This window comes from Oncorhynchus keta, chromosome 21, assembly GCF_023373465.1.
Source record: "Oncorhynchus keta strain PuntledgeMale-10-30-2019 chromosome 21, Oket_V2, whole genome shotgun sequence".
Lineage (NCBI taxonomy): Eukaryota > Metazoa > Chordata > Actinopteri > Salmoniformes > Salmonidae > Oncorhynchus > Oncorhynchus keta.
Genome location: NC_068441.1, coordinates 57,588,178 through 57,615,896, shown reverse-complemented (window position 1 = coordinate 57,615,896; position 27,719 = coordinate 57,588,178). Strand labels below are relative to the sequence as shown.

Sequence of the window (27,719 nt, the reverse complement as noted above, 5' to 3'; positions counted from 1 at the left end):
GTTTAGACAGACACAATGGCCCCTATAACATCACAAATGAGTTTAGACAGACACAATGGCCCCTATAACATCACAAATGAGTTTAGACAGACACAATGGCTCCTATAACACATTAATAACGTCACAAATGAGTTTAGACAGACACAATGGCCCCTATAACACATTAATAACATCACAAATGAGTTTAGACAGACACAATGGCCCCTATAACACATTACTAACATCACAAATTAGTTTAGACAGACACAATGGCTCCTATAACATCACAAATGAGTTTAGACAGACACAATGGCTCCTATAACATCACAAATGAGTTTAGACAGACACAATGGCCCCTATAACATCACAAAGGAGTTTAGACAGACACAATGGCCCCTATAACATCACAAAGGAGTTTAGACAGACACAATGGCCCCTATAACACATTACTAACATCACAAATGACTTTAGACAGACACAATGGCCCCTATAACACATTACTAACATCACAAATGAGTTTAGACAGACACAATGGCTCCTATAACATCACAAATGAGTTTAGACAGACACAATGGCCCCTATAACATCACAAAGGTGTTTAGACAGACACAATGGCCCCTATAACATCACAAAGGAGTTTAGACAGACACAATGGCCCCTATAACACATTACTAACATCACAAAGGAGTTTAGACAGACACAATGGCCCCTATAACACATTACTAACATCACAAATGAGTTTAGACAGACACAATGGCCCCTATAACATCACAAAGGAGTTTAGACAGACACAATGGCCCTATAACATCACAAATGAGTTTAGACAGACACAATGGCTCCTATAACACATTAATAACATCACAAATGAGTTTAGACAGACACAATGGCCCCTATAACATCACAGATGAGTTTAGACAGACACAATGGCTCCTATAACACATTACTAACATCACAAAGGAGTTTAGACAGACACAATGGCCCCTATAACACATTAATAACATCACAAATGAGTTTAGACAGACACAATGGCTCCTATAACATCACAAAGGAGTTTAGACCGACACAATGGCCCCTATAACATTAATAACATCACAAATGAGTTTAGACAGACACAATGGCTCCTATAACATCACAAAGGAGTTTAGACCGACACAATGGCCCCTATAACATTACTAACATCACAAATGAGTTTAGACAGACACAATGGCCCCTATAACACATTAATAACATCACAAATGAGTTTAGACAGACACAATGGCCCCTATAACATCACAAATGAGTTTAGACAGACACAATGGCCCCTATAACACATTACTAACATCACAAATGAGTTTAGACAGACACAATGGCTCCTATAACACATTAATAACATCACAAATGAGTTTAGACAGACACAATGGCCCCTATAACATCACAAAGGAGTTTAGACAGACACAATGGCCCCTATAACATCACAAATGAGTTTAGACAGACACAATGGCCCCTATAACATCACAAATGAGTTTAGACAGACACAATGGCCCCTATAACATCACAAATGAGTTTAGACAGACACAATGGCCCCTATAACATCACACATGAGTTTAGACAGACACAATGGCCCCTATAACATCACAAATGAGTTTAGACAGACACAATGGCCCCTATAACATCACGAATGAGTTTAGACAGACACAATGGCCCCTATAACATCACAAATGAGTTTAGACAGACACAATGGCCCCTATAACATCACAAATGAGCTTAGACAGACACAATGGCCCCTATAACATCACAAATGAGTTTAGACAGACACAATGGCTCCTATAACATCACAAATGAGTTTAGACAGACACAATGGCCCCTATAACACATTACTAACATCACAAATGAGTTTAGACAGACACAATGGCTCCTATAACATCACAAATGAGTTTAGACAGACACAATGGCCCCTATAACACATTACTAACATCACGAATGAGTTTAGACAGACACAATGGCCCCTATAACATCACAAATGAGTTTAGACAGACACAATGGCCCCTATAACATCACAAATGAGTTTAGACAGACACAATGGCTCCTATAACACATTAATAACGTCACAAATGAGTTTAGACAGACACAATGGCCCCTATAACACATTAATAACATCACAAATGAGTTTAGACAGACACAATGGCCCCTATAACATCACAAATGAGTTTAGACAGACACAATGGCCCCTATAACATCACACATGAGTTTAGACAGACACAATGGCCCCTATAACATCACAAATGAGTTTAGACAGACACAATGGCCCCTATAACATCACGAATGAGTTTAGACAGACACAATGGCCCCTATAACATCACAAATGAGTTTAGACAGACACAATGGCCCCTATAACATCACAAATGAGTTTAGACAGACACAATGGCCCCTATAACATCACAAATGAGTTTAGACAGACACAATGGCTCCTATAACATCACAAATGAGTTTAGACAGACACAATGGCCCCTATAACACATTACTAACATCACAAATGAGTTTAGACAGACACAATGGCTCCTATAACATCACAAATGAGTTTAGACAGACACAATGGCCCCTATAACACATTACTAACATCACAAATGAGTTTAGACAGACACAATGGCCCCTATAACATCACAAATGAGTTTAGACAGACACAATGGCCCCTATAACATCACAAATGAGTTTAGACAGACACAATGGCTCCTATAACATCACAAATGAGTTTAGACAGACACAATGGCCCCTATAACACATTAATAACATCACAAATGAGTTTAGACAGACACAATGGCTCCTATAACACATTACTAACATCACAAATGAGTTTAGACAGACACAATGGCCCCTATAACATCACAAATGAGTTTAGACAGACACAATGGCTCCTATAACATCACAAATGAGTTTAGACAGACACAATGGCCCCTATAACATCACAAAGGAGTTTAGACAGACACAATGGCCCCTATAACATCACAAAGGAGTTTAGACAGACACAATGGCCCCTATAACACATTACTAACATCACAAAGGAGTTTAGACAGACACAATGGCCCCTATAACACATTACTAACATCACAAATGAGTTTAGACAGACACAATGGCCCCTATAACATCACAAAGGAGTTTAGACAGACACAATGGCCCCTATAACATCACAAATGAGTTTAGACAGACACAATGGCTCCTATAACACATTAATAACATCACAAATGAGTTTAGACAGACACAATGGCCCCTATAACATCACAGATGAGTTTAGACAGACACAATGGCTCCTATAACACATTACTAACATCACAAAGGAGTTTAGACAGACACAATGGCCCCTATAACACATTAATAACATCACAAATGAGTTTAGACAGACACAATGGCTCCTATAACATCACAAAGGAGTTTAGACCGACACAATGGCCCCTATAACATTAATAACATCACAAATGAGTTTAGACAGACACAATGGCTCCTATAACATCACAAAGGAGTTTAGACCGACACAATGGCCCCTATAACATTACTAACATCACAAATGAGTTTAGACAGACACAATGGCCCTATAACATTAATAACATCACAAATGAGTTTAGACAGACACAATGGCCCCTATAACATCACAAATGAGTTTAGACAGACACAATGGCCCCTATAACACATTACTAACATCACAAATGAGTTTAGACAGACACAATGGCTCCTATAACACATTAATAACATCACAAATGAGTTTAGACAGACACAATGGCCCCTATAACATCACAAAGGAGTTTAGACAGACACAATGGCCCCTATAAAATCACAAAGGAGTTTAGACAGACACAATGGCCCCTATAACATCACAAATGAGTTTAGACAGACACAATGGCCCCTATAACATCACAAAGGAGTTTAGACAGACACAATGGCCCCTATAACATCACAAATGAGTTTAGACAGACACAATGGCCCCTATAACATCACACATGAGTTTAGACAGACACAATGGCCCCTATAACATCACAAATGAGTTTAGACAGACACAATGGCCCCTATAACATCACGAATGAGTTTAGACAGACACAATGGCCCCTATAACATCACAAATGAGTTTAGACAGACACAATGGCCCCTATAACATCACAAATGAGCTTAGACAGACACAATGGCCCCTATAACATCACAAATGAGTTTAGACAGACACAATGGCTCCTATAACATCACAAATGAGTTTAGACAGACACAATGGCCCCTATAACACATTACTAACATCACAAATGAGTTTAGACAGACACAATGGCTCCTATAACATCACAAATGAGTTTAGACAGACACAATGGCCCCTATAACACATTACTAACATCACGAATGAGTTTAGACAGACACAATGGCCCCTATAACATCACAAATGAGTTTAGACAGACACAATGATAACATCACAAATGATTTAGACAGACACAATGGCTCCTATAACACATTAATAACATCACAAATGAGTTTAGACAGACACAATGGCCCTATAACACATTAATAACATCACAAAGGAGTTTAGACAGACAAATGAGTTTAGACAGACACAATGGCCCCTATAACATCACAAATGAGTTTAGACAGACACAATGGCCCCTATAACATCACAAAAATTAGTTTAGACAGACACAATGGCCCCTATAACATCACAAATGAGTTTAGACAGACACAATGGCCCCTATAACATCACAAATGAGTTTAGACAGACACAATGGCCCCTATAACATCACAAATGAGTTTAGACAGACACAATGGCCCCTATAACATCACAAATGAGTTTAGACAGACACAATGGCCCCTATAACATCACAAATGAGTTTAGACAGACACAATGGCCCCTATAACATCACAAAAATGAGTTTAGACAGAGTTTCACAAATGAGTTTAGACAGACACAATGGCCCACATTACTAACATCACAAATGAGTTTAGACTGGCTCCTATAACATCACAAATGAGTTTAGACAGACACAATGGCCCCTATAACACATTACTAACATCACAAATGAGTTTAGACAGACACAATGGCCCCTATAACATCACAAATGAGTTTAGACAGAGTTTTAGACAGACACAATGGCTCCTATAACACATTAATAACACACAAATGAGTTTAGACAGACACAATGGCCCCTATAACATCACAAAGGAGTTTAGACAGACACAATGGCCCCTATAACATCACAAAGGAGTTTAGACAGACACAATGGCCCCTATAACATCACAAATGAGTTTAGACAGACACAATGGCCCCTATAACATCACAAATGAGTTTAGACAGACACAATGGCCCCTATAACATCACAAAGGAGTTTAGACAGACACAATGGCCCCTATAACATCACAAAGGAGTTTAGACAGACACAATGGCCCCTATAACATCACAAATGAGTTTAGACAGACACAATGGCCCCTATAACATCACAAATGAGTTTAGACAGACACAATGGCCCCTATAACACATTACTAACATCACAAATGAGTTTAGACAGACACAATGGCTCCTATAACACATTGATAACATCACAAATGAGTTTAGACAGACACAATGGCCCCTATAACATCACAAAGGAGTTTAGACAGACACAATGGCCCCTATAAAATCATTTAGACAGACACAATATAACATCACAAATGAGTTTAGACAGACACAATGGCCCCTATAACATCACAAAGGAGTTTAGACAGACACAATGGCCCCTATAACATCACAAATGAGTTTAGACAGACACAATGGCCCCTATAACATCACATCACAAATGAGTTTAGACAGACACAATGGCCCCTATAACATTAAAATAACAGACACAATCATAACAAATGAGTTTAGACAGACACAATGGCCCCTATAACATCACAAATGAGTTTAGACAGACACAATTATAACATCACAAATGACCAGACACAATGGCCCCTATAACATCACAAATGAGTTTAGACAGACACAATGGCTCCAATAACATCACAAATGAGTTTAGACAGACACAATGGCCCCTATAACACATTACTAACATCACAAATGAGTTTAGACAGACACAATGGCTCCTATAACATCACAAATGAGTTTAGACAGACACAATGGCCCTATAACATCATCAAAATGAGTTTAGACAGACACAATGGCCCCTATAACACATTACTAACATCACAAATTAGTTTAGACAGACACAATGGCTCCTATAACATCACAAATGAGTTTAGACAGACACAATGGCTCCTATAACATCACAAATGAGTTTAGACAGACACAATGGCCCCTATAACATCACAAATGAGTTTAGACAGACACAATGGCCCCTATAACATCACAAAGGAGTTTAGACAGACACAATGGCCCCTATAACATCAACAAAAATGAGTTTAGACAGACACAATGGCCCCTATAACACATTACTAACATCACAAATGAGTTTAGACAGACACAATGGCTCCTATAACATCACAAATGAGTTTAGACAGACACAATGGCCCCTATAACATCACAAATGAGTTTAGACAGACACAATGGCCCCTATAACATCACAAATGAGTTTAGACAGACACAATGGCCCCTATAACATCACAAATGAGTTTAGACAGACACAATGGCTCCTATAACAATGGCTTTGAACAGACCTATAACATCACAAATGAGTTTAGACAGACACAATGGCCCCTATAACATCACAAATGAGTTTAGACAGACACAATGGCTCCTATAACACATTACTAACATCACAAATGAGTTTAGACAGACACAATGGCCCCTATAACACATTAATAACATCACAAATGAGTTTAGACAGACACAATGGCTCCTATAACATCACAAAGGAGTTTAACACACAATGGCCCCTATAACATTAATAACATCACAAATGAGTTTAGACAGACACAATGGCTCCTATAACATCACAAAGGAGTTTAGACCGACACAATGGCCCCTATAACATTACTAACATCACAAATGAGTTTAGACAGACACAATGGCCCCTATAACACATTACTAACATCACAAATGAGTTTAGACAGACACAATGGCTCCTATAACACATTAATAACATCACAAATGAGTTTAGACAGACACAATGGCCCCTATAACATCACAAAGGAGTTTAGACAGACACAATGGCCCCTATAAAATCACAAAGGAGTTTAGACAGACACAATGGCCCCTATAACATCACAAATGAGTTTAGACAGACACAATGGCCCACATATAACATCACAAATGAGTTTAGACAGACACAATGGCCCCTATAACATCACAAATGAGTTTAGACAGACACAATGGCACCTATAACATCACACATGAGTTTAGACAGACACAATGGCCCTATAACATCACAAATGAGTTTAGACAGACACAATGGCCCCTATAACATCACAAATGAGTTTAGACAGACACAATGGCCCCTATAACATCACAAATGAGTTTAGACAGACACAATGGCCCCTATAACATCACAAATGAGTTTAGACAGACACAATGGCCCCTATAACATCACAAATGAGTTTAGACAGACACAATGGCCCCTATAACACATTACTAACATCACAAATGAGTTTAGACAGACACAATGGCTCCTATAACATCACAAATGAGTTTAGACAGACACAATGGCCCCTATAACACATTACTAACATCACAAATGAGTTTAGACAGACACAATGGCCCCTATAACATCACAAATGAGTTTAGACAGACACAATGGCCCCTATAACATCACAAATGAGTTTAGACAGACACAATGGCTCCTATAACACATTAATAACATCACAAATGAGTTTAGACAGACACAATGGCCCCTATAACACATTAATAACATCACAAATGAGTTTAGACAGACACAATGGCCCCTATAACACATTACTAACATCACAAATTAGTTTAGACAGACACAATGGCTCCTATAACATCACAAATGAGTTTAGACAGACACAATGGCTCCTATAACATCACAAATGAGTTTAGACAGACACAATGGCCCCTATAACATCACAAAGGAGTTTAGACAGACACAATGGCCCCTATAACATCACAAAGGAGTTTAGACAGACACAATGGCCCCTATAACACATTACAACATCAAAATGAGTTTAGACAGACACAATGGCCCCTATAACACATTACTAACATCACAAATGAGTTTAGACAGACACAATGGCTCCCATAACATCACAAATGAGTTTAGACAGACACAATGGCCCCTATAACATCACAAAGGAGTTTAGACAGACACAATGGCCCCTATAACATCACAAAGGAGTTTAGACAGACACAATGGCCCCTATAACACATTACTAACATCACAAAGGAGTTTAGACAGACACAATGGCCCCTATAACACATTACTAACATCACAAATGAGTTTAGACAGACACAATGGCCCCTATAACATCACAAAGGAGTTTAGACAGACACAATGGCCCCTATAACATCACAAATGAGTTTAGACAGACACAATGGCTCCTATAACACATTAATAACATCACAAATGAGTTTAGACAGACACAATGGCCCCTATAACATCACAGATGAGTTTAGACAGACACAATGGCTCCTATAACACATTACTAACATCACAAAGGAGTTTAGACAGACACAATGGCCCCTATAACACATTAATAACATCACAAATGAGTTTAGACAGACACAATGGCTCCTATAACATCACAAAGGAGTTTAGACAGACACAATGGCCCCTATAACATTAATAACATCACAAATGAGTTTAGACAGACACAATGGCTCCTATAACATCACAAAGGAGTTTTAGACCGACACAATGGCCCCTATAACATTACTAACATCAAAATGAGTTTAGACAGACACAATGGCCCCTATAACACATTAATAACATCACAAATGAGTTTAGACAGACACAATGGCCCCTATAACATCAACATCACAAATGAGTTTAGACAGACACAATGGCCCCTATAACATCACAAAGGAGTTTAGACAGACACAATGGCCCCTATAACATCACAAATGAGTTTAGACAGACACAATGGCCCCTATAACATCACAAATGAGTTTAGACAGACACAATGGCCCCTATAACATCACAAATGAGTTTAGACAGACACAATGGCCCCTATAACATCACAAATGAGTTTAGACAGACACAATGGCCCCTATAACATCACAAATGAGTTTAGACAGACACAATGGCCCCTATAACATCACAAATGAGTTTAGACAGACACAATGGCCCCTATAACATCACAAATGAGTTTAGACAGACACAATGGCCCCTATAACATCATGAGTTTACAGACACAATGGCATAACAAAAATGAGTTTAGACAGACACAATGGCCCCTATAACACATTACTAACATCACAAATAAGTTTAGACAGACACAATGGCTCCTATAACATCACAAATGAGTTTAGACAGACACAATGGCCCCTATAACACATTACTAACATCACAAATGAGTTTAGACAGACACAATAGCTCCTATAACATCACAAATGAGTTTAGACAGACACAATGGCCCCTATAACACATTAATAACATCACAAATGAGTTTAGACAGACACAATGGCCCCTATAACTTCACAAATGAGTTTAGACAGACACAATGGCTCCTATAACACATTAATAACATGTCATGTCTGTAGACAAAACAAATATATACATTTGAACAGTATGTTGTGGTTGAATGCAGAATTTACATTTGTTGCTGTGTGTGTTAGTTAATTCTATCTGTTAAGCATGTAAGGAGCAGCCCAGCAACCTATTCTCTAGACAGTGCATTACTTATTTTTTTTTACCAGGGCCCGATAGGTAAGTAGTAGTGCACTATAAAGAGAACGGGGTGCCATTTGGGAGACAGCCCTCGTTTTCCTCCAGGAGGTTTGACAATAAGCCTCAAATCCAAAGATAAATGCTCAAAGAAATAAACACAGGTCTCTTTCAGCCAAAAGATGCAATTTGCACATTTTTCTCCAAAGTGCCTTGGTTGCCTGTGGCTTTGGCTTTGGCCTGGGTATTGAGCTAGGCTGTTTATTGTCAGGGGAGGGTGTAACTAGCTAAGCTGTTTATTGTCAGGGGAGGGTGTAACTAGCGTAACCACACAGTTCATTCCCAGGGTCACAGATCCTTCACAATAACACCTCAGATGAGACTGGTTTATCAGACTGGTTTAGATAGACGACTAGATGCTGCTGCAGATCAGACTGGTTTAGATAGACGACTAGATGCTGCTGCAGATCAGACTGGTTTAGATAGACGACTAGATGCTGCTGCAGATCAGACTGGTTTAGATAGACGACGAGAGTCTGCTGCAGATCAGACTGGTTTAGATAGACGACTAGAGTCTGCTGCAGATCAGACTGGTTTATCAGACTGGTTTAGATAGACGACTAGATGCTGCTGCAGATCAGACTGGTTTAGATAGACGACTAGATGCTGCTGCAGATCAGACTGGTTTATCAGACTGGTTTAGATAGACGACGAGAGTCTGCTGCAGATCAGACTGGTTTATCAGACTGGTTTAGATAGACGACTAGATGCTGCTGCAGATCAGACTGGTTTAGATAGACGACTAGATGCTGCTGCAGATCAGACTGGTTTAGATAGACGACTAGATGCTGCTGCAGATCAGACTGGTTTATCAGACTGGTTTAGATAGACGACTAGATGCTGCTGCAGATCAGACTGGTTTAGATAGACGACTAGAGGCTGCTGCAGATCAGACTGGTTTAGATAGACGACTAGATGCTGCTGCAGATCAGACTGGTTTAGATAGACGACTAGAGTCTGCTGCAGATCAGAGTGGTTTAGATAGACGACTAGAGGCTGCTGCAGATCAGACTGGTTTAGATAGACGACTAGATGCTGCTGCAACCTGGAACTCTTGGATAATTATAATAATGATGAAATAGTACATGTAGTGTCTGTGTCAAAAGTAGTGGCCTAAGTCGAAAAAATTGCACTATATAGGGAATACGGCTCTGGTCTAAAGTAGTACCACTATATAGGGAATAGGGCTCTGGTCTAAAGTAGTGCACTATATAGGGAATAGGGCCCTGGTCTAAAGTAGTACCACTATATAGGGAATAGGGCTCTGGTCTAAAGTAGTACCACTATATAGGGAATAGGGCCCTGGTCTAAAGTAGTACCACTATATAGGGAATAGGGCTCTGGTCTAAAGTAGTGCACTATATAGGGAATAGGGCCCTGGTCTATAGTAGTACCACTATATAGGGAATAGGGCTCTGGTCTAAAGTAGTGCACTATATAGGGAATAGGGCTCTGGTCTAAAGTAGTACCACTATATAGGGAATAGGGCTCTGGTCTAAAGTAGTGCACTATATAGGGAATAGGTTCCTGGTCTAAAGTAGTACCACTATATAGGGAATAGGGCTCTGGTCTATAGTAGTGCACTATATAGGGAATAGGGCTCTGGTCTATAGTAGTACCACTATATAGGGAATAGGGCTCTGGTCTAAAGTAGTGCACTATATAGGGAATAGGGCCCTGGTCTAAAGTAGTACCACTATATAGGGAATAGGGCTCTGGTCTAAAGTAGTGCACTATATAGGGAATAGGGCCCTGGTCTAAAGTAGTACCACTATACAGGGAATAGGGCCCTGGTCTAAAGTAGTGCACTATATAGGGAATCGGGCTCTGGTCTAAAGTAGTGCACTATATAGGGAATAGGGCCCTGGTCTAAAGTAGTGCACTACATCGGGAATAGGGCCCTGGTCTAAAGTAGTACACTATATAGGGAATAGGGCCCTGGTCTAAAGTAGTGCACTATATAGGGAATAGGGCCCTGGTCTAAAGTAGTGCACTATATAGGGAATAGGGCCCTGGTCTATAGTAGTACCACTATACAGGGAATACGGCTCTGGTCTAAAGTAGTACCACTATACAGGGAATAGGGCCCTGGTCTAAAGTAGTGCACTATATAGGGAATAGGGCCCTGGTCTAAAGTAGTGCACTATATAGGGAATAGGGCCCTGGTCTAAAGTAGTACCACTATACAGGGAATAGGGCTCTGGTCTAACGTAGTGCACTATATAGGCAATAGGGCTCTGGTCTATAGTAGTACCACTATACAGGGAATAGGGCCCTGGTCTAAAGTAGTACCACTATACAGGGAATAGGGCTCTGGTCTAACGTAGTGCACTATATAGGCAATAGGGCTCTGGTCTAACGTAGTGCACTATATAGGGAATAGGGCCCTGGTCTAAAGTAGTACCACTATACAGGGAATAGGGCTCTGGTCTAACGTAGTGCACTATATAGGCAATAGGGCTCTGGTCTATAGTAGTACCACTATACAGGGAATAGGGCTCTGGTCTAACGTAGTGCACTATATAGGGAATAGGGCCCTGGTCTAAAGTAGTACCACTATACAGGGAATAGGGCTCTGGTCTAACGTAGTGCACTATATAGGCAATAGGGCTCTGGTCTATAGTAGTACCACTATACAGGGAATAGGGCTCTGGTCTAAAGTAGTGCACTATATAGGGAATACGGCTCTGGTCTAAAGTAGTACCACTATATAGGGAATAGGGCCCTGGTCTAAAGTAGTGCACTATATAGGGAATATGGCTCTGGTCTAAAGTAGTGCACTATATAGGGAATAGGGCTCTGGTCTAAAGTAGTGCACTATATAGGGAATATGGCTCTAGTCTAAAGTAGTGCACTATATAGGGAATAGGGCCCTGGTCAAAAGTAGTGCACTATATAGGGAATAGGGCTCTGGTCAAAAGTAGCGCACTATATAGGGAATAGGGCTCTGGTCAAAAGTAGTGCACTATATAGGGAATAGGGCCCTGGTATAAAGTAGTACCACTATACAGGGAATAGGGCCCTGGTCTAAAGTAGTGCACTATATAGGGAATAGGGCCCTGGTCTAAAGTAGTGCACTATATAGGGAATACGGCTCTGGTCTAAAGTAGTGCACTATATAGGGAATAGGGCCCTGGTCTAAAGTAGTGCCACTATATAGGGAATAGGGCCCTGGTCTAAAGTAGTGCACTATATAGGGAATAGGGCCCTGGTCTAAAGTAGTGCACTATATAGGGAATAGGGCCCTGGTCTAAAGTAGTGCCACTATATAGGGAATAGGGCCCTGGTCTAAAGTAGTGCACTATATAGGGAATAGGGCCCTGGTATAAAGTAGTACCACTATACAGGGAATAGGGCCCTGGTCTAAAGTAGTGCACTATATAGGGAATAGGGCCCTGGTCTAAAGTAGTGCACTATATAGGGAATAGGGCCCTGGTCTAAAGTAGTGCCACTATATAGGGAATAGGGCCCTGGTCTAAAGTAGTGCACTATATAGGGAATAGGGCTCTGGTCTATAGTAGTACCACTATACAGGGAATAGGGCTCTAGTCTAAAGTAGTGCACTATATAGGGAATAGGGCCCTGGTCTAAAGTAGTGCCACTATATAGGGAATAGGGCCCTGGTCTAAAGTAGTGCACTATATAGGGAATAGGGCCCTGGTCTAAAGTAGTGCACTATATAGGGAATACGGCTCTGGTCTAAAGTAGTGCACTGTATAGGGAATAGGGCCCTGGTCTAAAGTAGTGCAACTATATAGGGAATAGGGCCCTGGTCTAACGTAGTGCACTATATAGGGAATAGGGCCCTGGTCTAAAGTAGTGCACTATATAGGGAATAGGGCCCTGGTCTAAAGTAGTGTCTGTCTGTATATGTCTGTCTGTATATCCCTCTGGACCGGTTTCTAGTCTCTGAGGTTATCGGGATGGACTGGTACGAGGAAGCCTCGCTGTTAAAATGGAAAATAATATAATATATGCCATTTAGCAGACGCTTTTATCCAAAGCGACTTACAGTCATGTGTGCATACATTCTACATATGGGTGGTCCCGGGAATCGAACCCACTACCCTGGCGTTACAAGCGCCATGCTCTACCAACTGAGCTACAGAAGGACCGAAAAAAAAGACAGAAACGCTTTAAGGACCTCGGAGGAGCAAATAAAGGAGGAGGCGTTTAAGGACGACCCGCGAAGCCGTTAGGAGGCTTACACTTCTAAAAACGTACAAACGGTCCAACGCCTTGTTAATCTGTCTATCCCGGGTCTACAGCTTCTGACTGAAGAGCAGCCAACTCTCAGAAGGCATGCTGTTCTTCTCCAATGCCTCCATAACGATAAAAACATGGTGAAATGCAGCTTTGGCCCACTGGGCACAGGTGGCAATTTAACATCTACTCCACATTTCATTGAAACGACGTAGAAACAACGTTGATGTGTGCCGAGAGTGGGGGGGGTTTGACTGGGACGATAACTCATGTTGATAGTGTATGAGGATTCTCTCTGCAGGAGGACACAGTGATATGATTATCCCAACAGGGTAAAGCCTGGGGAAACAGGGTGAACAAAGGTCCTGTGGGATGAATCATGGATGATGCCTCATATCACATACTGAAGCTGCTCCAGACGTGTGGTTGTGGCTCTGCAGAGTGATAAACGATTACTTGGCAGGGACACTGTGAAACACTCTGGTGGGGAGGTGAGCTAAAGGACGTGCTGTAGAAAAGACCACCTCAGTTAGGACACATACTATAGACCACCTCAGTTAGAACACATACTATAGACCACCTCAGTTAGGACACATACTACAGACCACCTCAGTTAGAACACATACTATAGACCACCTCAGTTAGGACACATACTATAGACCACCTCAGTTAGGACACATACTACAGACCACCTCAGTTAGGACACATACTATAGACCACCTCAGTTAGAACACATACTACAGACCACCTCAGTTAGAACACATACTATAGACCACCTCAGTTAGGACACATACTATAGACCACCTCAGTTAGGACACATACTACAGACCACCTCAGTTAGGACACATACTATAGACCACCTCAGTTAGGACACATACTACAGACCACCTCAGTTAGGACACATACTATAGACCACCTCATTTAGAACACATACTATAGACCACCTCAGTTAGAACACATACGACAGACCACCTCAGTTAGAACACATACTACAGACCACCTCAGTTAGAACACATACTATAGACCACCTCAGTTAGGACACATACTATAGACCACCTCAGTTAGGACACATACTATAGACCACCTCAGTTAGAACACATACTATAGACCACCTCAGTTAGAACACATACTATAGACCACCTCAGTTAGGACACATACTACAGACCACCTCAGTTAGAACACATACTATAGACCACCTCAGTTAGGACACATACTACAGACCACCTCAGTTAGAACACATACTACAGACCACCTCAGTTAGAACACATACTATAGACCACCTCAGTTAGGACACATACTACAGACCACCTCAGTTAGGACACATACTACAGACCACCTCAGTTAGAACACATACTACAGACCACCTCAGTTAGAACACATACTACAGACCACCTCAGTTAGGACACATACTACAGACCACCTCAGTTAGGACACATACTATAGACCACCTCAGTTAGAACACATACTACAGACCACCTCAGTTAGAACACATACTATAGACCACCTCAGTTAGGACACATACTATAGACCACCTCAGTTAGGACACATAGTATAGACCACCTCAGTTAGGACACATACTACAGACCACCTCAGTTAGAACACATACTACAGACCACCTCAGTTAGGACACATACTACAGACCACCTCAGTTAGAACACATACTATAGACCACCTCAGTTAGGACACATACTATAGACCACCTCAGTTAGGACACATAGTATAGACCACCTCAGTTAGGACACATACTACAGACCACCTCAGTTAGGACACATACTACAGACCACCTCAGTTAGAACACATACTACAGACCACCTCAGTTAGGACACATACTACAGACCACCTCAGTTAGGACACATGAACTCAGCAAAAAATACAAACGTCCCTTTTTCAGGACCCTGTCTTTCAATGATAATTCGTAAAAATCTAAATAACTTCACAGATCTTCATTGTAAAGGGTTTAAACACTGTTTCCAATGCTTGTTCAATGAAACATATACAATTAATGAACATGCACCTGTGGAATGGTCGTTAATACACTAACAGCTTACAGACGGTAGTCAATTAAGGTCACAGTTATGAAAACTTAGGACACTAAAGAGGCCTTTCAACTGACTCTGAAAAACACCAAAATAAATATGCCCAGGATCCCTGCTTGTCTGTGTGAACGTGCCTTAGGCATTCTGCAAGGAGGCATGAGGACTGCAGATGTGGCCAGGGCAATAAATTGCAATGACGTAACTGTGAGATGCCTAAGATAACACTACAGGGAAACAGGATGGACAGCTGATCGTCCTCGCAGTGGCAGACCATGTGGAACAACACCGGCACAAGATCGGTACATCTGAACATCACACCTGTGGGACAAGTACAGGATGGCAACAACAACTGCCCGAGTTACACCAGGAACGCACAATCCCTCCATCAGTGCTCAGACTGTCCGCAATAGGCTGAGAGAGAACGGAAAGGCACTTGGAGCAACGAACCGCCCTTGCTGTCTCTGCCTGGCCGGTTCCCCTCTCTCTCCACTGGGATTCTCTGCTTCAATCCCTATTACAGTGACTGAGTCACTGGCTTACTGGTGCTCTTCCATGCCGTCCCTAGGAGGGGTGCATCACTTGAGTCACTGACATGATCTTCCTGTCTGGGTTGGCGCTCACCCCTTGGGTTGTGCCGTGAGGAAGATCTTTGTGGGCTATACTCTGCCTTGTCTCAAGATGGTAAGTTGGTGGTTGAAGATATCTCTCTAGTGGTGTGGGGGCTGTGCTTTGGCAAAGTGGGTGGAGTTATATCCTGCCTTTTTTGTCCTGTCCAGGGGTATCGTCGGACAGGGCCACAGTGTCTCCCGACCCCTCCCGTCTCAGCCTCCAGTATTTATGCTGCAACAGTTTATGTGGGGGCTAGGGTCAGTCTGTTATATCTGGAGTATTTCTCCTGTCTTATCCGGTGTCTTGTGTGAATTTAAGTACTCTCTACTTAACTCTCTTTATTTTTCTTTCATTCTTCCTTTCTTTCTATCGGAGGACCTGAGCCCTAGGACCATGCCTCAGGACTACCTGGCCTGATGACTCCTTGCTGTCCCCAGTCCACCTGTTCGTGCTGCTGCTCCAGTTTCAACTGTTCTGCCTGCGGCTATAGAACCCTGACCTGTTCATCGGAAGTGCTACCATGTCCTGGACCTGTTGTTTTCAACTCTGTCTCTCTACTGCACCTGCTGTCTCGAACTCTGAATGATCGGCTATTTCTGTACAGTACTTTGTGACATCAGCTGATGTAAGAAGGGCTTTATAAATTGATTTGATTGCTATACAAATTGATGTAAAGTGGTGATTGGGGTAAAACACAAAACATTATAAAATCCGTTAAAAACACTCATTTCTTCCCATAGGGCCGTGGGATGAGACAGGGATGCAGCTTAAGCCCCACCTTCTTCAACATATATATCAACGACTTGGCGAGGGCACCAGAACAGTCTGTGGCACCCGGCCTCACCCTACTAGCATCTCAAGTCAAATGTCTACTGATGATCTGGTGCTTCTGTCACCAACCAAGGAGGGTCTACAGCAGCACCTAGATCTTCTGCACAGATTCTGCCAGACCTGGGCCCTGACAGTGAATCTCTGTAAGACCAAAATAATGGTGTTCCAAAATGGTTCAGTTATCAGGACCACAAATATAAATTCCATCTAGACACCGTTGCCCTCGAGCACAGAAAAAAAAACTTCACATACCTTGGCCTAAACATCAGCGCAACAGGTAACTTTCCACAAAGCTGTGAACCATCTGAGAGACAAGGAAAAGCAAAAATAACCTTCTATGCCATCAAAAGGAACCAATTAGGATCTGGCTAAAAACACCTGAATAAGTTATAGAAGTATAGTATAGAACCCATTGCTCTTTGTGGTTGTTTGGTCCGCTCACCAACCAAGAAATCACAAAATGAAAAAACACCAAGTTGAGACTCTGCAATTTCAGAATTCTGCAAAAAATATCCTCTGTGTACAACGTAAAACACCAAATAATGCATGCAAACACAAACACCATTGTAAATACAACCCATATTTAGGTTTATTTATGTTCCCTTTTGTACTTTAACCATTTGTACATCGTTACAACACTGTTTATAGGCATAATATGACATTTGTAATGTCTTTATTCTTTTGGAACTTCTGCGACTGTAATGTTATTTTGTATTTGTATTGTTTTATTATCTGCCTCACTTGTTTTGGCAGTTTTAACATATGTTTCCCATGTAGTAAAGCCCCTTGAATTGAATTGAGAGAGAAGACAAGAGAGAGGACAAGAGAGAGAGAGAGAGGACAAGAGAGAGAGAGAGAGGGGACAAGAGAGAGAGAGGGGACAAGAGAGAGAGAGGGGACAAGAGAGAGAGGGGACAAGAGAGAGAGAGAGAGGGGACAAGAGAGAGAGAGGGGACAAGAGAGAGAGAGAGAGGACAAGAGAGAGAGAGGGGACAAGAGAGAGAGGGGACAAGAGAGAGAGAGAGAGGGGACAAGAGAGAGAGAGGGGACAAGAGAGAGAGAGAGAGACAAGAGAGAGAGAGGGGACAAGAGAGAGGGGACAAGAGAGAGAGAGAGGGGACAAGAGAGAGAGAGGGGACAAGAGAGAGAGAGGGGACAAGAGAGAGAGAGGGGACAAGAGAGAGAGAGAGGGGACAAGAGAGAGAGAGGGGACAAGAGAGAGAGAGGGGACAAGAGAGAGAGAGGGGACAAGAGAGAGAGAGGGGACAAGAGAGAGAGAGGAGGACAAGAGAGAGAGAGGGACAAGAGAGAGAGAGAGGGGACAAGAGAGAGAGGGGGACAAGAGAGAGAGAGGGGACAAGAGAGAGAGAGGGGGGGACAAGAGAGAGAGAGGGGACAAGAGAGAGGGGGACAAGAGAGAGAGAGAGGGACAAGAGAGAGGACAAGAGAGAGAGAGAGAGGACAAGAGAGAGAGAGAGGACAAGAGACAAGAGAGAGAGAGAGGGACAAGAGAGAGAGAGAGGACAAGAGAGAGAGAGAGGACAAGAGAGAGAGGGGACAAGAGAGAGAGAGGGGACAAGAGAGAGAGGGGACAAGAGAGAGAGAGAGGGACAAGAGAGAGAGAGAGGACAAGAGAGAGAGAGGGGACAAGAGAGAGAGAGGGGACAAGAGAGAGAGGGGACAAGAGAGAGAGAGGGGACAAGAGAGAGAGGGGACAAGAGAGAGAGAGAGGGGACAAGAGAAAGAAAGAAAGGGGATGAGGGAAGGGAAAGTGAAAAGACAAAGAAATAATTGCTTAAGCTTGGCTGGCAGAGCTGATGTTTTGGGAGGGAAACATTCAACAAGGTGGTTTGGGTTCTTCGCCTCAGGTACTTGGATCAGTTGGCATTATATTTCTAGGAAAGAGTTCTTGAGTTATTCAGAGGGCAACACCACTAATTTCTTCCTCAGTATAGACCTCAACATTTAGCGGCTATCGGACCCGAATGATACAATATTCTCTCTCTATTCCCTATTGGCCCTGGTAAAAAAAAAAAAAAAAAAGTAGTGCACTATATGGGGAATAGGTTGTCAGTTGGGACAGCCTGGAACTCAATTAACTTCTACAGTAGGTAGCCGTTAGTGGTGGTCAAGACACTTCGTTTATCTATCTCAAAATGGAATCATACATTCTCTGATTAATCTCAGCTGGATCACGTAAATCGCTTTGGATAAAATCGTCTGCTAAATGACATTTATTACACAATGTTATTTTATTCCAACTTCAGATGAAGTAGGGTAGCTGCTGTTGTTGCACTTCAGATCTAAACCCAAAGACCTTTCTACACTGAGGGTGTGGCAACGTTGTTAAATTGGCTGCCAACTTTCCATTATAAACTGAAGTATAGTCCTCTGTAAACATCATGTTCATGCTACCTTGTAGAATCCGTGAATTCAGAACAGACCTTCTCTATAGTACAACATGAGGACCGAAGTGAGATGAAGTTAGATTATTCCTGTTGTAGCTAATCTCGTTCTCAGAGACTGCTGACAAAATGTTCTGGTAGACCAGCACATCAACCTTATCCTTCACTAGTTAGGGTTCAAATCACATTTGAAGAAGATACATTGTGGAAAAGGATATAATTAGGACTTTTTGACTGTGTTAGTAGTGACGATGACAAATACTTTACTCGGTGAGGTCACTGCTATAGAATTCTATGGTCAGTCCCACTAAGGCCAACACTGAATGGTTGATATCTCAGGCTTATATGTGCTGTGTGTCCAATAGCCTGGAGACGACGTTACACCAAGAAACACTAACCTTGATGAAAGCCCCAACCTATAGAAACACTAACCTTGATGAAAGCCCCCAACCTAAAGAAACACCTTGATGAAAGCCACTAACCTACAGAAACACTAACCTTGATGAAAGCCCCCAACCTAAAGAAACACTAACCTTGATGAAAGCCCCAACCTATAGAAACACTAACCTTGATGAAAGCCCCCAACCTAAAGAAACACCTTGATGAAAGCCCCCAACCTACAGAAACACTAACCTTGATGAAAGCCCCTAACCTACGGAAACACTAACCTTGATGAAAGCCCCCACATATAGAAACACTAACCTTGATGAAAGCGCCCCAACCTACAGAAACACTAACCTTGATGAAAGCCCCCAACCTACAGAAATACTAACCTTGATGAAAGCCCCCCAACCTATAGAAACACCTTGATGAAAGCCCCCAACCTACAGAAACACTAACCTTGATGAAATCCCCTAACCTACAGAAACACTAACCTTAATGAAAGCCCCCAACCTACAGAAACACTAACCTTGATGAAAGCCCCCCAACCTATAGAAACACCTTGATGAAAGCCCCCAACCTACAGAAACACTAACCTTATTGAAAGCCCCTAACCTAAATAAACACTAACCTAAAGAAACATTAAGCTTGGAGGCCCCCACCTAAAGAAACACTAACCTTGATGAAAGCCCCCCAACCTATAGAAACACCTTGATGAAAGCCCCCAACCTATAGAAACACTAACCTTAATGAAAGCCCCCAACCTATAGAAACACTAACCTTAATGAAAGCCCCCAACCTAAAGAAACACTAACCTTGATGAAAGCCCCCAACCTATAGAAACACTAACCTTGATAAAAGCCCCTAACCTACGGAAACTTTTACCTTGATGAAAGCCCCTAACCTACGGAAACACTTACCTTGATGAAAGCCCCTAACCTACGGAAACACTTACCTTGATGAAAGCCCCTAACCTACAGAAACACTTACCTTAATGAAAGCCCCTAACCTACAGAAACTCTTACCTTGATGAAAGCCCCTAACCTACAGAAACACTAACCTTGATGAAAGCCCCGAACCTACGGAAACACTAACCTTGATGAAAGCCCCCAACCTATAGAAACACTAACCTTGATGAAAGCCCCCAACCTAAAGAAACACTAACCTTGATGAAAGCCCCCAACCTAAAGAAACACTAACCTTGATGAAAGCCCCCAACCTAAAGAAACACTAACCTTGATGAAAGCCCCCAACCTAAAGAAACACTAACCTTGATGAAAGCCCCTAAACTAAAGAAACACTAACCTAAAGAAACACTAACCTTGATGAAATCCCCTAACCTAAAGAAACACTAACCTTGATGAAAGCCCCTAACCTACAGAAACACTAACCTTGATGAAAGCCCCAACCTAAAGAAACACTAACCTTGATGAAAGCCCCCAACCTAAAGAAACACTAACCTTGATGAAAGCCCCCAACCTACAGAAACACTAACCTTGATGAAAGCCCCCAACCTAGAGAAACACTAACCTTGATGAAAGCCCCCAACCTAAAGAAACACTAACCTTGATGAAAGCCCCCAACCTAAAGAAACACTAACCTAAAGAAACACTAACCTTGATGAAAGCCCCTAACCTACAGAAACACTAACCTTGATGAAAGCCCCAACCTAAAGAAACACTAACCTTGATGAAAGCCCCAACCTAAAGAAACACTAACCTTGATGAAAGCCCCCAACCTACAGAAACACTAACCTTGATGAAAGCCCCCAACCTAGAGAAACACTAACCTTGATGAAAGCCCCCAACCTAAAGAAACACTAACCTTGATGAAAGCCCCCAACCTAAAGAAACACTAACCTACAGAAACACTAACCTTGATGAAAGCCCCCAACCTAAAGAAACACTAACCTTGATGAAAGCCCCAACCTATAGAAACACTAACCTTGATGAAAGCCCCCAACCTAAAGAAACACCTTGATGAAAGCCCCCAACCTACAGAAACACTAACCTTGATGAAAGCCCCTAACCTACGGAAACACTAACCTTGATGAAAGCCCCCACATATAGAAACACTAACCTTGATGAAAGCGCCCCAACCTACAGAAACACTAACCTTGATGAAAGCCCCAACCTACAGAAATACTAACCTTGATGAAAGCCCCCAACCTATAGAAACACCTTGATGAAAGCCCCCAACCTACAGAAACACTAACCTTGATGAAATCCCCTAACCTACAGAAACACTAACCTTAATGAAAGCCCCCAACCTACAGAAACACTAACCTACAGAAACACTAACCTTGATGAAAGCCCCCAACCTAAAGAAACACTAACCTTGATGAAAGCCCCAACCTATAGAAACACTAACCTTGATGAAAGCCCCCAACCTAAAGAAACACCTTGATGAAAGCCCCAACCTATAGAAACACCTTGATGAAAGCCCCCAACCTACAGAAACACTAACCTTATTGAAAGCCCCTAACCTAAATAAACACTAACCTAAAGAAACATTAAGCTTGGAGGCCCCCACCTAAAGAAACACTAACCTTGATGAAAGCCCCCCAACCTATAGAAACACCTTGATGAAAGCCCCCAACCTATAGAAACACTAACCTTAATGAAAGCCCCCAACCTATAGAAACACTAACCTTAATGAAAGCCCCCAACCTAAAGAAACACTAACCTTGATGAAAGCCCCCAACCTATAGAAACACTAACCTTGATAAAAGCCCCTAACCTACGGAAACTTTTACCTTGATGAAAGCCCCTAACCTACGGAAACACTTACCTTGATGAAAGCCCCTAACCTACGGAAACACTTACCTTGATGAAAGCCCCTAACCTACAGAAACACTTACCTTAATGAAAGCCCCTAACCTACGGAAACTTTTACCTTGATGAAAGCCCCTAACCTACAGAAACACTAACCTTGATGAAAGCCCCGAACCTACGGAAACACTAACCTTGATGAAAGCCCCCAACCTATAGAAACACTAACCTTGATGAAAGCCCCCAACCTAAAGAAACACTAACCTTGATGAAAGCCCCCAACCTAAAGAAACACTAACCTTGATGAAAGCCCCCAACCTAAAGAAACACTAACCTTGATGAAAGCCCCCAACCTAAAGAAACACTAACCTTGATGAAAGCCCCTAAACTAAAGAAACACTAACCTAAAGAAACACTAACCTTGATGAAATCCCCTAACCTAAAGAAACACTAACCTTGATGAAAGCCCCTAACCTACAGAAACACTAACCTTGATGAAAGCCCCAACCTAAAGAAACACTAACCTTGATGAAAGCCCCCAACCTAAAGAAACACTAACCTTGATGAAAGCCCCCAACCTACAGAAACACTAACCTTGATGAAAGCCCCCAACCTAGAGAAACACTAACCTTGATGAAAGCCCCCAACCTAAAGAAACACTAACCTTGATGAAAGCCCCCAACCTAAAGAAACACTAACCTAAAGAAACACTAACCTTGATGAAAGCCCCCAACCTAAAGAAACACTAACCTTGATGAAAGCCCCCAACCTAAAGAAACACTAACCTTGATGAAAGCCCCCAACCTAAAGAAACACTAACCTTGATGAAAGCCCCCAACCTACAGAAACACTAACCTTGATGAAAGCCCCCAACCTACAGAAACACTAACCTTGATGAAAGCCCCCAACCTAAAGAAACACTAACCTTGATGAAAGCCCCCAACCTAAAGAAACACTAACCTTGATGAAAGCCCCCAACCTAAAGAAACACTAACCTTGATGAAAGCCCCAACCTACAGAAACACTAACCTTGATGAAAGCCCCCAACCTAAAGAAACACTAACCTTGATGAAAGCCCCCAACCTACAGAAACACTAACCTTGATGAAAGCCCCAACCTACAGAAACACTAACCTTGATGAAAGCCCCCAACCTATAGAAACACTAACCTTGATGAAAGCCCCCAACCTACAGAAACACCTTGATGAAAGCTCCCAACCTACAGAACCACCTTGATGAAAGCCCCCAACCTATAGAAACACTAACCTTGATGAAAGCCCCCAACCTATAGAAACACCTTGATGAAAGCCCCCAACCTACAGAAACACTAACCTCGATGAAAGCCCCTAACCTACAGAAACACCTTGATGAAAGCCCCCAACCTAAAGAAACACTAACCTTGATGAAAGCCCCAACCTACAGAAACACTAACCTTGATGAAAGCCCCCAACCTACAGAAACACTAACCTACAGAAATACTAACCTTAATGAAAGCCCCTAACCTACGGAAACTTTTACCTTGATGAAAGCCCCTAACCTAATGAAAAACTTACCTTGATGAAAGCCCCCAACCTACAGAAACACTAACCTTGATGAAAGCCCCCAACCTAAAGAAACACTAACCTTGATGAAAGCTCCCAACCCAAAGAAACACGTTGATGAAAGCCCCTAACCTACGGAAACACTAACCTTGATGAAAGCCCCCAACCTACAGAAACACTTATCTTGATGAAAGCCCCCAACCTACAGAAACACTAACCTTGATGAAAGCCCCCAACCTAAAGAAACACTTTGATGAAAGCCCCCAACCTACAGAAACACTAACCTTGATGAAAGCCCCCAACCTACAGAAACACTAACCTTGATGAAAGCCCCCAACCCAAAGAAACACGTTGATGAAAGCCCCTAACCTACGGAAACACTAACCTTGATGAAAGCCCCCAACCTACGGAAACACTAACCTTGATGAAAGCCCCCAACCTAAAGAAACACTAACCTTGATGAAAGCCCCCAACCTAAGGAAACACTAACCTTGATGAAAGCCCCCAACCTACGGAAACACTAATCTTGATGAAAGCCTCCAACCTATAAAAACACTAACCTTGATGAAAGCCCCCAACCTAAAGAAACACTAACCTTGATGAAAGCCCCCAACCTAAAGAAACACTAACCTTGATGAAAGCCCCCAACCTAAAGAAACACTAACCTTGATGAAAGCCCCCAACCTAAAGAAACACTAACCTTGATGAAAGCCCCTAAACTAAAGAAACACTAACCTAAAGAAACACTAACCTTGATGAAAGCCCCCAACCTAAAGAAACACTAACCTTGATGAAAGCCCCCAACCTAAAGAAACACTAACCTTGATGAAAGCCCCCAACCTAAAGAAACACTAACCTTGATGAAAGCCCCCAACCTAAAGAAACACTAACCTTGATGAAAGCCCCCAACCTACAGAAACACTAACCTTGATGAAAGCCCCCAACCTACAGAAACACTAACCTTGATGAAAGCCCCCAACCTATAGAAACACTAACCTTGATGAAAGCCCCCAACCTACAGAAACACCTTGATGAAAGCTCCCAACCTACAGAACCACCTTGATGAAAGCCCCCAACCTATAGAAACACTAACCTTGATGAAAGCCCCCCAACCTATAGAAACACCTTGATGAAAGCCCCCAACCTACAGAAACACTAACCTCGATGAAAGCCCCTAACCTACAGAAACACCTTGATGAAAGCCCCCAACCTAAAGAAACACTAACCTTGATGAAAGCCCCCAACCTACAGAAACACTAACCTTGATGAAAGCCCCCAACCTACAGAAACACTAACCTACAGAAATACTAACCTTAATGAAAGCCCCTAACCTACGGAAACTTTTACCTTGATGAAAGCCCCTAACCTAATGAAAAACTTACCTTGATGAAAGCCCCCAACCTACAGAAACACTAACCTTGATGAAAGCCCCCAACCTAAAGAAACACTAACCTTGATGAAAGCTCCCAACCCAAAGAAACACGTTGATGAAAGCCCCTAACCTACGGAAACACTAACCTTGATGAAAGCCCCCAACCTACAGAAACACTTATCTTGATGAAAGCCCCCAACCTACAGAAACACTAACCTTGATGAAAGCCCCCAACCTAAAGAAACACTAACCTTGATGAAAGCCCCCAACCTACAGAAACACTAACCTTGATGAAAGCACCCAACCTACAGAAACACTAACCTTGATGAAAGCCCCCAACCTAAAGAAACACTAACCTTGATGAAAGCCCCCAACCTAAGGAAACACTAACCTTGATGAAAGCCCCCAACCTACGGAAACACTAACCTTGATGAAAGCCCCCAACCTAAAGAAACACTAACCTTGATGAAAGCCCCCAACCTAAGGAAACACTAACCTTGATGAAAGCCCCCAACCTACGGAAACACTAATCTTGATGAAAGCCTCCAACCTATAAAAACACTAACCTTGATGAAAGCCCCCAACCTAAAGAAACACTAACCTTGATGAAAGCCCCCAACCTAAAGAAACACTAACCTTGATGAAAGCCCCCAACCTAAAGAAACACTAACCTTGATGAAAGCCCCCAACCTAAAGAAACACTAACCTTGATGAAAGCCCCTAAACTAAAGAAACACTAACCTAAAGAAACACTAACCTTGATGAAAGCCCCCAACCTAAAGAAACACTAACCTTGATGAAAGCCCCCAACCTAAAGAAACACTAACCTTGATGAAAGCCCCCAACCTAAAGAAACACTAACCTTGATGAAAGCCCCCAACCTAAAGAAACACTAACCTTGATGAAAGCCCCCAACCTACAGAAACACTAACCTTGATGAAAGCCCCCAACCTACAGAAACACTAACCTTGATGAAAGCCCCCAACCTAAAGAAACACTAACCTTGATGAAAGCCCCCAACCTAAGGAAACACTAACCTTGATGAAAGCCCCCAACCTAAAGAAACACTAACCTTGATGAAAGCCCCAACCTACAGAAACACTAACCTTGATGAAAGCCCCCAACCTAAAGAAACACTAACCTTGATGAAAGCCCCCAACCTACAGAAACACTAACCTTGATGAAAGCCCCCAACCTACAGAAACACTAACCTTGATGAAAGCCCCCAACCTATAGAAACACTAACCTTGATGAAAGCCCCCAACCTACAGAAACACTAACCTTGATGAAAGCCCCTAACCTTGATAAAAGCCCCCAACCTAAAGAAACACTAACCTTGATGAAAGCCCCCAACCTATAGAAACACCTTGATGAAAGCCCCCAACCTATAGAAACACTAACCTCGATGAAAGCCCCTAACCTACAGAAACACCTTGATGAAACCCCAACCTAAAGAAACACTAACCTTGATGAAAGCCCCCAACCTACAGAAACACTAACCTTGATGAAAGCCCCCAACCTACAGAAACACTAACCTACAGAAACACTAACCTTAATGAAAGCCCCTAACCTACGGAAACTTTTACCTTGATGAAAGCCCCTAACCTAAAGAAACACTAACCTTGATGAAAGCCCCCAACCTAAAGAAACACTAACCTTGATGAAAGCCCCCAACCTAAAGAAACACTAACCTTGATGAAAGCCCCCAACCTAAAGAAACACTAACCTTGATGAAAGCCCCCAACCTAAAGAAACACTAACCTTGATGAAAGCCCCCAACCTA

At 42.2% G+C, this 27,719-nt stretch overlaps 1 long non-coding RNA gene across 1 annotated transcript; it reads right to left on the bottom strand.

The window, feature by feature from the left end:
- Nucleotides 1-20,359: 20,359 nt before the first annotated feature.
- On the bottom strand, nt 20,360-27,345 carry LOC127910556 (uncharacterized). The gene is made up of 4 exons (XR_008075244.1): nt 27,218-27,345; nt 23,841-23,914; nt 20,767-20,814; nt 20,360-20,458 (listed from the first exon to the last, which is right to left on the bottom strand). It is a non-coding gene; the product is annotated as an uncharacterized LOC127910556 (long non-coding RNA).
- Between the last annotated feature and the right edge of the window lie 374 nt (nt 27,346-27,719).